At 41.2% G+C, this 14378-nt stretch overlaps 1 protein-coding gene and 1 pseudogene across 2 annotated transcripts in view; one reads left to right on the forward strand and one right to left on the reverse strand.

Annotated features, from left to right (window-relative positions):
• The window catches only part of UGP2 (UDP-glucose pyrophosphorylase 2), a 49018-nt gene that overhangs the window by 14227 nt on the left and 20413 nt on the right, over positions 1–14378 (reverse strand). The window lies entirely within an intron of this gene.
• On the forward strand, positions 4610–14299 carry LOC106695027 (annotated as a pseudogene).

Genomic DNA, 14378 nt, shown 5'->3' on the forward strand with positions numbered 1-14378 from the left:
TCCACAAATATTTGGCTGGCTGGTGAGAACATGCAGTCCTCTCAGACTACCTTCAGAAACTCAAAATTCCCAATCTGTATCAACATAACAAATGGGAGACACAAAACTCATCAAGCCTATAAATATTTCTGGCGCACAACAGATCTACTTCAATCCCAGAGAAGTTTATATATGATCACACATTGTTCCTTCTTCCAAAGGAGACAAAAACCAAAACCAAAATATTCCTTGCTATTCTCCTCCATTCAGTCCTAAGTTTGTCCTTCAGCAGATCAATGGATAAAACAAAATATGATATATACATAAAATGGAATATTATTCAGCATTAAAAAAGAAGAAAATTCTGGCACATGGACAAACCTTATTAAGTGAAATAAGTGGTCATAAAAAGACAAATGCTTGTACAACTCTATTTATATGAGGCACCTATAGTCAGATTCATATAGACAGAAAGTAGAAGGGTGATTACCAAGGATTGCCAGTAGGGAGAAATGGGAAGTTTTTGTTTAACGGGTATAGAGTTTTAATTTTGCAAGATCAAAGAGTTCTAGAGATTGGTTGTGCAACAACGTGAATGTATTTCACACTTGCTTAAGAATGTATGCTTAAGAAACTTTAAAGGTGATTTTAAAAAGATTGTTCCTATACATAAAGATTAGAAAATAAAATTGATTAAAAATGTGTCTTTTATAATACCATCAAAAATAGCAAATAGCAAATATTTAGGAATACATCTAACAAAAGATATGCAAGCGTTCTATATGGAACACTATAAAACACTTTTGAGAAAACTTAAAAGACAAAATCAGATGTATTTATCATGTTTATAAATTAGAAGACTTACCAATATAAAGATGTCAGTTTTCCTCAAACTGATCAATGCAATTCGAATCATAATCTCAAGAATTTCTGTCGCCAGAACCGGTTTGGCTCAGTGGCTAGAGCATCGGCCTGCGGACTCAAGGGTCCCAGGTTCAATTCCGGTCAAGGGCATGTACCTTGGTTGCGGGCACATCCCCAGTGGGGGGCGTGCAGGAGGCGGCTGATCGATGTTTCTCTCTCATCGATGTTTCTAACTCTCTATCCCTCTCCCTTCCTCTCTGTAGAAAATCAATAAATAAAAAAAAAAAAATTTCTTTGTGTGAAAACTGACAAGCCAATTTAAAGTGTGTATGATTATGCAAAGGGCCAGGAATAGTCAACATACTCTCAAAGTTGGGAGAACCAGATTTACAACATTCTTTTTTAAAAATTATAAATATACTTAGCATAAAAGTTGCCATCTTAACCATTTTAAGTATATAGTTCAATAGTATTAAGTATGTTCACATTATTGTGCAATGTCCAGAACTCTTTTTTTCATCTAGCAAAATTGGAACTATATTCATTTAGAACAAGGCACATTCCCTCCCTCCTCCACCCATCTCCTGGCAATCACACTTGTACTTTCTCCCTCTGTGAGTTTGACTACTCTACACACCTCATACAAGTGGAAACACACAGCATTTGTCTTTTTGTGACTTACTTATTTCACTTAGCCTAATGTCCTCAAGATTCATTTTGCATTCTTTTTTTTTAAATGGCTTATATATTTGAGGATGTCCCCAAATAATGCAGGTTTTTCCAGAAGAATGTCCATGTTTAATAACATCTACTTATGTGTATAAAGGACTAGTATGAAGGCCTGGAATACAGATATAGGTTGACATACTATGGCAAATTGAGCCTTAAAAACTCTTTTATTCCATTTGCAGATATTAAATAGAATACAAGTTCTGAAGTCTTAGCTTAGTAATCAGAAAACCAATTCCCTTTATTTGAATTTAATAAACATAACACACCCTTAATTTACATTAAAAGATTAAAAGGGTTAAAAGAATACTACAAGCATAAACACAGTTCTAGAAGTATAAGTCTAAGAAAATGCTGCTCTTCAGATACGTGTGAAAACAATGCAGAATGGCAGGATTTGGGTTTCAGACACTGTTCAACACCTGGGTTCTGATTTACTAGTTTCTCTGAAGGATGGGCAACTTGTTACTTCAAGATGAAAACTTTACAAAAATGTAAACAATGTAAAAAGAGATTTCTTCATAATTAAGTATGTAGTCAAAAGATCAACAGAATGGCACTTTTTTCACTATTACTCTCTAGGCATAATGCTATCCAACAGAACTTTCTACAATTATGGAAACATCTTGTAATTTGTGGTGGCTACCTGTGGCTACTGAGCACTTGAAATGTATCTATTGGAACTAAAGTTTTAAATTTATTTAAAATTAATGTAAATCAACATGTAGCTAGTGGCATCTGTGGTTCTAAATGGTTAACTAAAAAAAAAAAAAAAATCAACCAATGTATCAGAATTATGTTTCAATTTATTTTAAAATTTTATTTATTGATTTTTGAGAGAGAGAGAGAGAGAAAGAGAGAGAAATCAATGTGTTGTTCCACTTATTTATTCATTCATTGATTGCTTCTTGTATGTGCCCTGACCTGGGATGAAACCCACAACCTTGGCACATTGGGTTGATACTCCAACCATACCTGGCCAGGGCTTGTTTCCGTTCATTTTAATAAAACTCTGCCAGAACCTTTTTTTGTTCAATATAATCTTTTTCACTTTAATAACACTGATATCCCATCACAAAACAGTCAACCAAACATATAAAAAGATGAGCATTTCTGATTCTTCCTTATTCTCATGAGTCAACATTCCAATTATACAACAGTGCATAGTAGTGCATCCTATCTATAATAATAAAAGCCTAATATGCTAATTAGACTGGACATCCTTCCGGATGACCTTCTGGATGAAGTTGGGGCTGCAAGGGAAGCCCGGTCCTGGGTGCCAGAGGGAAGCAAATGCGGCAGCCGGGGGAAGGAAGGCCTACTCTTGCATGAATTTCATGCATCGGGCCTCTAGTCCTATATAAAAGACTAATATGCAAATCGACCGAACAGCGGAATGACCGGTCACTATGACGCGCACTGACCACCAGGGGGCAGACGCTCAACACAGGAGCTACCCCCTGGTGGTCAGTGCGCTCCCACAGGGGAAGTGCAGCTCAGCCAGAAGCCAGGCTCACGGCTGGCGAGCCCAGCAGCAGTGGCGGGAGCCTCTCCCACCTCCAAGGCAGCGCTAAGGAGCAGCAAGCTGGGACTGCGAGAGCCCTGGACTGCGAGAGGGATGTCTGACTGCCAGCATAGAGGGATCGGGCCTAAGCTGGCAGGCGGACATCCCCCAAGGGTCCCGGACTGCAAGAGGGCGCAGGCTGAGCTGAGGGACACCCCCCCCACCCCCCCCAGTGCATGAATCTCATTCACTGGGCCACTGGGCCTCTAGTTGTAATATAATGCATAGTTTTTATTAAGGATGCACCGATGGTTAACTTCAGTTTCAGAATTTCACCAAATAATCTGTATTCAGCTTTAGTCTAAGCCTCAGGAAGACCGAATGCCAACTCCTACACTTAAACACCATTTCTGAGGAGAGAACTATGGAGGGAAAGGGAATAAGAGTCACAAGGTGTGTGGTAACAAGGTACAATGAGGGAAGAGATGTCCAGACTGGCAGGTTAGTGTTGCTGTTAGAAGCCTTCACTGGAGGTCTTTCACATGTTTGGGGACTTATTAACACACACACACACCCCACACAAAGAAAGGCACCAATAGTTTGCTTACAGCAAGCCAGGACACTTTTTGTCTAAAGTTTATTATGGGTTAAATTTAGTGGTAAGCACAACTTTCCATCACATAAATTACCCTATATGCCAACAGAAGTTCTTTCTGTTCATCATGCTGTTCACATCCTCACCAGGAACCTCACAAAGCAATCCCTCAGACCTCAGTTTAGTTCAATAAGCCACGGGTATCTGTGTTAGAAAGTTGCTTGGCAACAGCTGAAGTTAACACTAGACACACCTAGTGACAGAGACATTTTTTGACCTGCTCTTCACTTTCGCCTCTTGGCTCCCTAAGGAGAATGCACAAAGACATCTATTCAGACAAAGATGGATGGTGTTTGGAGACAACAGGGAGTACCATGCACAGCCTGATATGTGCTCAACGTTACTCTGAATCCGTTAGTCAATTACTAGTTCGATCTTTGTGCTTTCAATCCTAATCACTCTGTTTCTCTTTCTTCCAGACATGAATAGAATTCAGTGTTCAAAGAGTTCTAGTACAACTAAATATACAGTAGGGCACCTTTATAGGTGAGATGGGGAGGAGACCCCATGAGGCTCCCTGCAAAATGTGCAAGGCTAGGCCACTCTTGTTCTCTTCTCACTGGGATAAAAGAATTGGTCAAATACCCAACTTCCTCTGGGGAATGAACAAAAGTAAGTAGTTGGCAACCTATTTAAGAACAAAATTTAAACAACGTTCTGCCCTCTAGGACGTCAATCAAGTTTTTCTGCAGAAGCTGATTTTTTAAAAGATCTTTTAAGAACTGTCTGCCATGATCTGTTTCTTGCCAAGTCTGTTCACAACTTAGTTTCCAGTTAGAAGAAAAGCTGAATTCATCACACAGTCATGGACACACTGTTCCCATTAGCAATAGTATAACCCAGTTCTTGGTAGCATATTTGTGCTATTCCTGTAGATGATGCCAAACAGCCCAAACAAGCTAACAGTACCTGCCCTGTTACGATTCACAAGGGTATGTTTATTGCAATCTGAAAGGTTGTGTTTTTTTTTTTTTCAACAAAAATGCTTGCTGGAAAAAATGATCTGTGTAAACAGAAAAACATTTAGAATAACACTCCATATGTACAGGAAGTGTCCCAAGAACATGGGCTTATTCACTCAACCCTTTCTGCAGTATCTTGAGTGCCAATTTTTGTGCTAGGCATATTGTCTCATTTCACATTCCTAAAGGTAACAACCCAAATCTGGGTTGTTTGAAAGCTTCTAGAGATTAATTTAATGACAGTAAAGTCATACCTAGACCAGGGATCTTTTTTTCCCATTAAGGGAAAGCTGACAAATCATGTACATTGTCACATGGTCCACCAACAAGTTCATCAACATCCTCTCAACCACTAAGCTGAGCTAAACTCGTATTTCACAAAGCAAATAAAAGCCATCATATACACAGGTCCTCAAGACCTTCCTGCATCTCCATATCTGCTTCTTCCCTTCCTTCTGGTTACAAGAAGAGCTGTCTCCCACCCTAGGGCAATCTCTCCACCAGTGCCCACCTCAAGAACCTCATTTCTTTAATCATCCAGTCTCATCTTCAGTCTTTCCCTCTCCATTCCTTTCCATCTGCATGAACATATTCAAATATTTGCCATAGAAAAATCAAGGAAAACAGCGACATATACTCACTCATTCCTTCCAACACCCACATCCTTTTTTTCCTCCATATTCTTAGAGGCAAAACTTCTTGACAAAAGTTACTACATTCACCTCTACTTCTTCACCTCCCTTTTACACTCCCTTCACTCAGTACAATCTAATTTTTTCCATCATTCAATAAATTGCTGTTAACAAGGTCATCAACATCCTTGGAACTGCTAAATCCTATCCATAACATTAATATTTCTCTTACTTGCACTCTCAGCTGCATTTAACATATTTGAATACTCCCTAAATTTTAAAATGCTCTTTCCCCTTGACTTGTTAAACACCACACTCTATTTTCCTCCTCTTCTGCCTGATCCTTTTCAAGCCCATCCTAAGTAGACCTCCTTGTTCCTGGCAATCTGCTCCAATCCCATGGCTCCAATCACTCCTGTCTCTTGGGCACCAAGACACACTCAGCTGCTAAGCCAGGAGCCTACTCACACCTGGATCAGTGATCAACTCCTGTCAGTCTTGCCATCAGTCAGCACCCTGTTTAGCTCTTACCTGTGTTAATGCAGCAGTCTCTTTACCCTCTACCTTGCAGGTGGGCAATCTTTTTAAAAAGAGAACTTGAACATGTTTCTCTGCTTATTACACCATTCACACACACACAAAAAAAAGACATCGACATGGCATAGCAGTTATTAGCTGCCTATACCAACATCATTTTTCCCTTCCAGTTTAGAAACCCAATTTTCAGCTGGGCACATCACCATTCCAAATAAAAGACTACATTACCCAGCCTTCCTGTAGCTATTTGTGCCAAAGTTCTGATCAGTATGATTAACTGGAAGGGAGTTGAAAGAATTCCAGGAAGTTTCTGTGAAACTGTAGGGGACGTACCCTTCTTCCTTCTTCCTGCTGTTTGGAATGGAGACATGATGACTAAAGTTCACTTAGGTGGCCATCTGGGAGATCATGAGGAGATACACTAAGGAAAAAAGAGTAGCAAGATAGAGAAGCCCAGGCTCCTGATGACCACCAAGCTGTCATACTAGCTCTGCGTTGTCTCTGTCTGAATTTATTTTGTTATTTTGAGTTTCACTATTTTTTAAATATATTTTATTGATTTTTTACAGAGAGGAAAGGAGAGGGATAGAGAGTTAGAAACATCGATGAGAGAGACACATCGATCAGCTGCCTCCTGCACACTCCCTACTGGGGATATGCCCGCAACCAAGGTACATGCCCTTGACCAGAATCGAACCTGGGACCCTTGAGTCCGCAGGCTGACGCTCTATCCACTGAGCCAAACCAGCTAGGGCTTGTGTTTCACTATTAAATATAACGGAATCTAATCCTAAATGGAAGACACAGCTTTCAAGGTCCTTAATGATTTAGCCCTTTTGCCTTTCACTCCTTTCTCTCCTAAACCCAACACACTGTGCTCCAGGAACACAGGTAAGCTCTCTAAGATGCCACATCTCATTTGTAGTCCTCTGCCCTTTTCCCCCTCATGCAACCTCACTTCACCAATGACCATTTCTTCATCCTCCACATCCCAGGTCAGACCAGGGACTCTCGGGCTTTATGAGCTATCAGGCACTTGTAAAAATCAGAAGCTAATAGACCCTCTTTCAGAAAACTGACCCCCCAAAAAACATTCTGCATACAATTTACTTCACCGCAATAGAAATTTCATTCACAGAACATAAAAATAATCTTTATAAGAGATGACATTTTCCAGTGAAAGTTAATATGCAAATAAAGCAAAAAGTAAACTTTAACTCTCTTCAAACTGAATTTCTCTATGGCAAATATTTGGTTTGAGTAAGTTGACACAGTGATTTAATTTGAGATGATTACATGCATGCCATTCCATTTTGACTTTTCTTTTTCATGATCACAAGTACTGAAAACCTCAACTCTCTCCAAGGCAAGCTCTGTCAGTGAATGCAGGCTGGTGCTAGGAACACCAGAACTCTCCAAGACTGTGAGAGCACAAAGGCTCACATTGCCTGTGTCTTCAAAATCAGTGCATCCTTGGTGAAGTCTGCATCACTCATGCAGGACTGCACCATCTTCAATGCAAGGCTCACAGATGCTGAGGGGATGCACTACACTGGTAGGCGGCTCTCTCGCACTCTCCTCTGCAGCAGGAGGACCAGAAGTGCTGGCTGGCATCACAGATATCACCTGTGCACTGAGCACCAAGACTTCTCTTCCAGCACAAGTGTTGCCTGGCTTAGAAACTTTATCAGTTTAAAAACATTTTCTGAAGAGGTTCATTAGTAATTCTTTGAGATCAGCAGACACATAAACCAGCAGGATGCAAACCAGTAGTTGGCTGCCCTGAGAAATGTTTGAAATTGCAAAGACATGCCAAGGGGATTGATGTAGCTCCTGTTTCCTCCATGGCCTGATTCAGATCACTGTAATAAACTGTATCAATTCCAGTGTGAATGGTATCCTTAGATGGAAAAGACTGCCCCAAAAATGAATGAGGCAGCACAGTACAGCAGCTGAGCACAGGCTTTAATGCTAGGCTGCCTGGGTTTGAATCTTCGGCTCTACTGCTCATTACGGCAAACTGTTAACTGCTCCAAGCCTTTTTCATTTACTTCATGAATTTCTTATAAGGATAAATGAGATAATGCATATAGGGTGCTAAACAATGTGGGTGGCCCACAGTAAGACTTCAAATGTTTGCTGGTGTTACCACTACATCACTGATTCAGCCACACTCTCTTACCCACCCTTGCCCACCACATTTTAGCATTTCTGAAACCAGGATGTATCACACAACCAATGGGATCCTAAAATTAATTGGTTGCACTTTTTTTCTTCCTTAGTGGCACATAAAAGGTGCAACTTATAATCAACGGCATAAATTTGATAAAATATGGTACTGAATTTTTCTTTCTGCTCTAAGTCACAAAGCAGCTTAATGATCTATCAGGTATTGGTTTCACCCAGTCTCTCTCTAGTCATATGTAGCTTGAGAATAATTTAAACAGATATCAACACATTATAGTCTGTGAAACAATCAGGCCTGCCACCTGTTTTCATAGTGTCACTGGAACACACACTCTCATTAGTGTACATGTTGTCTATGGCTGCCTTCTGCATAGCCTCAAAGCCTAAAATATTTACTAACTGGACCTTTACAGAAAAGGTCTGTAAATCCTAGTTTAAGACAGTATTCTGAGATGAGAAAAATGCAAGTTTTAATAATATTTCTGCCTTTTCAAACTATGCTTCTAAAATGGCTCTATATACTGCCGATGACCTCACAGGATGGTCTCAGAGAACAGATCTCCCTTACGCTATGCTGGCTTCATGCTTCCATCGGCAAGAACACTGCCAAATAACAACCTCCCGGGCTTTTGTACCTTCTTATATTTGTCCAGGAAAGTAAAACTACAGCAGTGTCATTGGTAGCAGAACTCAGGGAATTTTCAGAACAACAGAAAGAAAACCTAGATTAAGAGGAAAAGTCTTTTATCCACTTTTATGAGGTATCTAGAGTAGTCAAATTCACTGAGACAAGAAAGCAGAATGTTGGCTGCCAGGATGGGGGTAGGAGGAAATGGGAATTGTTTAAAGGGTATAGAGTTTGGATTTTGCAAGATTTTTCGAAAAAGTTCTGAAAATTGGTTGCACAACAGTGTGAATATATTTAACATCGTTGTTTTGAGTTCAAAAGGAAAATTCTATCAGCATTTTCATTAATTATTTTGTGCTTCTTTGGACACAGCAGGAAGTTTAAAAATGGGATATAGGTAACAAAATCATCTTGGACACCTATATAATGTTTCTGGTTTACAATGGTGTATCTGCAGCTTTTCTATAAAGAAAACTATTCTAAAATTAAGTTTATTTTAAAACTCATGTAATAAATTGCTTCTCACTTATTCCATTATTACAGCATTTTATTTCTTACTCTTGAAGTTCCATTCTTACTGCCCTGCCATTAAAAATTGTAGCAACTTCCCAAATGCTGAGATATAAAATTATAATACTCCCATTACAATGGTGTACTTTAAACCTGGTAAACTAGAGAAGAGATGACAATAAAAGAATTGGCAGAAAACCCAAATGACAAAAACAGGAAACTAAAAGCAGGGTGGTTACAGATGGTAAATGATCCTACAAAGTAAAAGATAACTATGAAGAGAAGGTGCTAACTGCTCCTTAAACCTTACTGTGCTCTAAAATTCTTTATAGAAATTCTAGAAGTACAAAGACTTTGGGATATTTTTTAGCTGCAAAAGGCAAAACAGGTTACATATAGATGGCAACAACAAAAAATTCAAACACTACAAATATTCATCACCATTTTATAGAAGTCAGCAGTTTTAACTAATAAAATTAGTCAACCATGTGAGGCATTTGGACCATATCCTTATCAGCCAAGGTAGTAGTCTTCAAAGAACATTCCCGTTCAGCATGGATTAGAAAGGACAAAGGTAAATGACCCAGGGAATTGGAAAAGAGTTCAAATAGAAGAGATGGGAGGGTCCAAAAGCCAACCTACTTATGTGACTAGGACTAGCTCTTTACTGAAATCACATCTTGAGTTTCTCCTACAAGCCAACCCTCCTTTCATCTAACTGTGAACAAAAGAGGCTTCAAAATAACTGATACTCCCAAATTCCTTAAAAATAAAACTGAAGCTTCTAACATCATCCTGTTTATGCTGTAAACTAGCTTTAAACTCTGTGGTACTACATAGCCAATGACTAAAGTAAGTTAGCCTAATTATGTCATTCACATTATTGGGGCAGCTTTGGAAAAAATGGAAGTGGGGGAGGGAGGGAAACACCAGAGGCTATAAAAAAAAAAGTCTATGGAAGGTTAAGGGGCAGGTGTGTGTGTATATGTGTGTGGGTGGGGGGGGCGGGCAGGAGATAAAAGTTAAGAGGAAGGCCAGGTGACATAAAACTAAGGGTGGAGGCTGAGCTTTTTCCTTTTGAGATGTCTGAATGAAGGAAAAGCAGTATTTCAGAAAGATATATATTTGCTTAGCTTGTGTGTTTAAGGGAAAACGGAAATGGGAACTAGAGCCTTGTAAGGATTTAAGAAGAAGCATAATTTAAAGCTGCACAGGGAAGAATTGGGATGAAAGAAAAGGTCTACATCTTGATTGTGATGGTAGTTAAATGACTGTATGCATTTGCTGGAACTCATAAAACTATACACTAAAAAGGATAAATTTTATTATACTTAAATTATATCTCAATAAATCTGAAATTTTAAAAAGCTATTAACAGCTAAAATGCTGATTAACCTATAAGGTTTGTTTATCACAATGTAAAACAACAAACACAAAAAACAAGAATAAGTATTTTTAAACTATTTGGATTGATGTTTTACAATATTGAAAATCTAACCAAACTGTTTGTGGTATATAATGAAGCATGCTTCTCATTAAATTCTATTCCAGTCTTCCACCATTAGTGTCTCTCTTCAATGGAAAGTGTAGTTTCTGACATCTCTCCAGTGCAGCCTCGGTGAACAGGAGCTGCAATGGCAGGCCAGTGACTCAGCATCTGGCGCTGCACTTGGAGAAGCAGGCACATCCACCATATGCTCCACAACTAGAAAACAAGCTACATGCTGAAAGCCTATTATTTCTAGACTCCTACTATTCTCGAAGCTTTTTTTTCTCTTTTATTTTCCTCCCATCCTCAGAGAAGTCTTGCCTTAAGGTTAACCCCAGGAGTCTACCTTAATACCAGAAAGTCTTACTTCTACCCCTATGCCAGTTAGATGCTTCCACAGCACCCCATGGACTACTTATCATGCTGTTCTATAGATAGCTGTTTCTGAATCCATTTTCTCTACAAACTGGAAGCCAAAATGCTGAAGAGGGACCAAGACTGATTTTTGTAGCCCCAGCACTAAGCTAGTGCCTTGTAGAGGCAAGGCATCCTATAACTGTTTCTTCAATGAGACTCTAAGACAGTAGTTAACCTTTACAGGTTATGAGCCCCTTTGAGAATCTGATGAAAGTCAGGGAATCTGCTCTGAAAAATATGTGCATTTATACAAAGTTTTACTTATAAGTTCAAGAAATCTATGAAGGACCTAAAATCCCTGCAGAGATTTCCCCAGCTAAGATGCCTGGTGTAAACATTCCAGTTTCATTCTATACAAGGGGAGAAACAGAGAGTCAGCTGTCCACATGTGATCTAAAATAAGGAAAAGGATTTAGTAAAATATCCCCAAGGAATTACAGGGCAGAAAGGATTAGAATTAGAGGTAGGCATGGGCCATCCATCTTATATAAAATTTTCTCAGTGTCAACATTACAAGTTCACGGCTATCCTATTTTAAATAAAGATAAGGGAAATTCCCTAACAGTTATGCCACAGATGAAGATGTGGGACAGGAGAACCTCACAAACACGTTTTTCTCATCCAATTATAAGACACAAGATACCTACATAAAAGATACACATGGAGAGTATAATACTAAAATAACCTGTATTACAACACATGAGCCATGGTCCAAAAAGACTCTGTAGGATGGGGGTTGTGGAGGAGGGAATGGTAGTATGTTCAAAGAGTGGTACTACCACAAATACCCATACTAAAATTTTCCCAAGAGCTCAACTCTGTGGCACTGGACTGTCCCCTACAGTGGACACAAGGGCAGTGGTTAGAGACCTTGGTCCAACATTACCTAGGTCTCTCGAAGTCAGTCATGAAACTGACATTAAAGAAGCCATGTATTTACTATTTATATAGTGAAATAATAAATAACTAACCAGAATGGAATTAAGAATCACAGACTTGTGGTCAGTCTCCTTTGGCATGTCCTCTTCCTAAAATAAAGGTCCTATATATATAAAGGCACATGTGAAGAAAGGTAGTCCTGGGGAAAACTAAAGACTGTTCAATTCACTGTGGAATCAAAAGGTAGGAAATTAGATTTGGCAATATTTGCTAAATTAATATTAGTTTATTTGCTTAGATTAGTAAATCTATATATTATAATTTTAAAACTTTATGTCAAGGATAAGACTCTTGTATCCAGCAATGTTCCTAGGGCTATTTCCTTAAATGCCACTATTTCCTTTTTGTAGAAAATGTTTACATTTGGGACCTCACTTTATCTTCACACACACAAAAAACAAGTCTCTAATGGCTTTAGCATTAGCTGACTGCAGCTGGAAGTCTTCACCATGCTCTGAGCAAACCATCCTGTGTCACATCATGTCAGATCCTTGCCCAAATTGCCTCCAGTGAGTCTTTCAAAAAGATGTGCAAACATTAGCTGAACAATATACTACGATTCATCTTCAAAAAAAAGAAAACCTGGACAGCGCAGCGGCTCGGCCTCGCAGGGGAGGGTCCTGACGACACCAGCACAGCTCGGCGACCCCGGCTTGCTTCGGCCACCATGCCGCGCTCTTTCCTGTCAGGAAGTCTGCCTGCTCCTGCTGGAGGCCCAACTACAGCGAGCTGCAGACTCTTCTCCAGAGTTCACCTTCCAGCAGCCCTACGACCAGGCCCACCTGCTGGCGGCCATCCCACCTCCTGAGGTCCTCAACCCCACGGCCTCACTGCCCACGCTCATCTGGGACTCTCTCCTGGCACCACAAGCCCAGCCAATTGGCTGGGTCTCCCTTCTACCCCGGGAGATCCCCAAGGTTGTTGAGCTGACCTCCCTGTTAGACGAGGACAGTAGGAAAGGCTCCCAGCCTCCCAGCCCACCCTCGCTAGCCCCTTCCTCCTTCTCTTCCACCTCAGCCTCTTCCCTGGAGGCCGACGGTTATGCTGCCTTCCCGGGCTTGGGACCATTGCCCAAGCAGCTGTCTGGGCTCTCAGGGGCCAAGGACCCCTAGTCTTGCAAGGCCTTCAACTGCAAATACTGCAAAAAGGAATACGTCAGCCTGGGTGCCCTCAAGATGCACGTCCGAAGCCACACCGCGCCCTGTGTCTGTGGCACCTGCGGGAAGGCCTTCTCCAGGCCCTGGCTGCTATAGGGCCATGTCCAGACCCACACCGGGAGAAGCCCTTCTCCTGCTCCCACTGCAACTGTGCTTTTGCTGACGGCTCCAACCTGCGGGCCCACCTCCAAACCCACTCAGATGTCAAGAAGTACCAGTACAAGACGTGCTCCTGCACCTTCTCCCGCATGTTCCTGCTCCACAAACACCAAGAGTCAGGCTGCTCAGGGGGCCCCCGCTGACCCCTTCGGCTGCTTCTGCCTCTCCAGACCCTCCCCCTGCAGCGGCCTCCCCCAACTCTGGAAGGAAGGACTCCTGCATCCTTCTCACCGCTGTGGAATTCCCTTCTGAGCTCCCCTTTTGGCTGTTGTAGCTTCACAGGGCACTGAGGACCATTTTCCAGTGTGTCTGCTTGGGGGGGCCTCGGTTGGCTCTGTGGACGGCTGATGGGAGGGTGGCCCCTTCTGGCAGCCACTGCTCCCCAGCGAGCGTTCTGGAGTTGGCCTTGATGTGTGGGCTTGTGTATCCAAAACTGTTTGGATACAGCTGGTTTGAGCTACAGGACAAAAGCCAATAGACTGATAGAGGCTCCCACCCCACTCCTGCCCACCCCAGAAACCCTCAGGCCACCTCTCCAGGAGGTGTAACTGCAGCGATCCACCCCCGGGGTGTCCACGAGACCTGCGGGGGCGGTCTCTGACACAAGGACATGTCTAGACCCCAGGATGCCCCAGGCCTGGGCAGCTATTTCAGCCTCCTGTTTGTCATGGTGGCACCTGTTTCACGGGGAATTCAGCAGCGTCTCAAAAAGGAATGTGAGTAATTGCCGTCACTTGTCAGGAGCCCAAATAGGATGCTTCAGCCAACCAATGTGTCTCCCAGAACTATTTTCAGGGACCCAACAGGTGGGCCCAGGAGGAAGATGTTTACATTTTTTTAAAAGGTACACTGGTATTTATATTGCAAGCAACATTTTGTACTAAGGAAGCATTTTGTATAGTTATATGTACAGTTTATTGATATTTAATAAAGCGGTTAATTTATATGTAAAAAAAAGGAAAAAAAAAGAAAACCTGTGTATTTTTACTCTGCACATGTACACTGTAACTTTCTCAGAATGCTTTGTCAT

Source organism: Myotis lucifugus, unplaced genomic scaffold (genome assembly GCF_000147115.1).
Source record: "Myotis lucifugus unplaced genomic scaffold, Myoluc2.0 scaffold_6, whole genome shotgun sequence".
In the NCBI taxonomy this organism is placed as follows: domain Eukaryota; kingdom Metazoa; phylum Chordata; class Mammalia; order Chiroptera; family Vespertilionidae; genus Myotis; species Myotis lucifugus.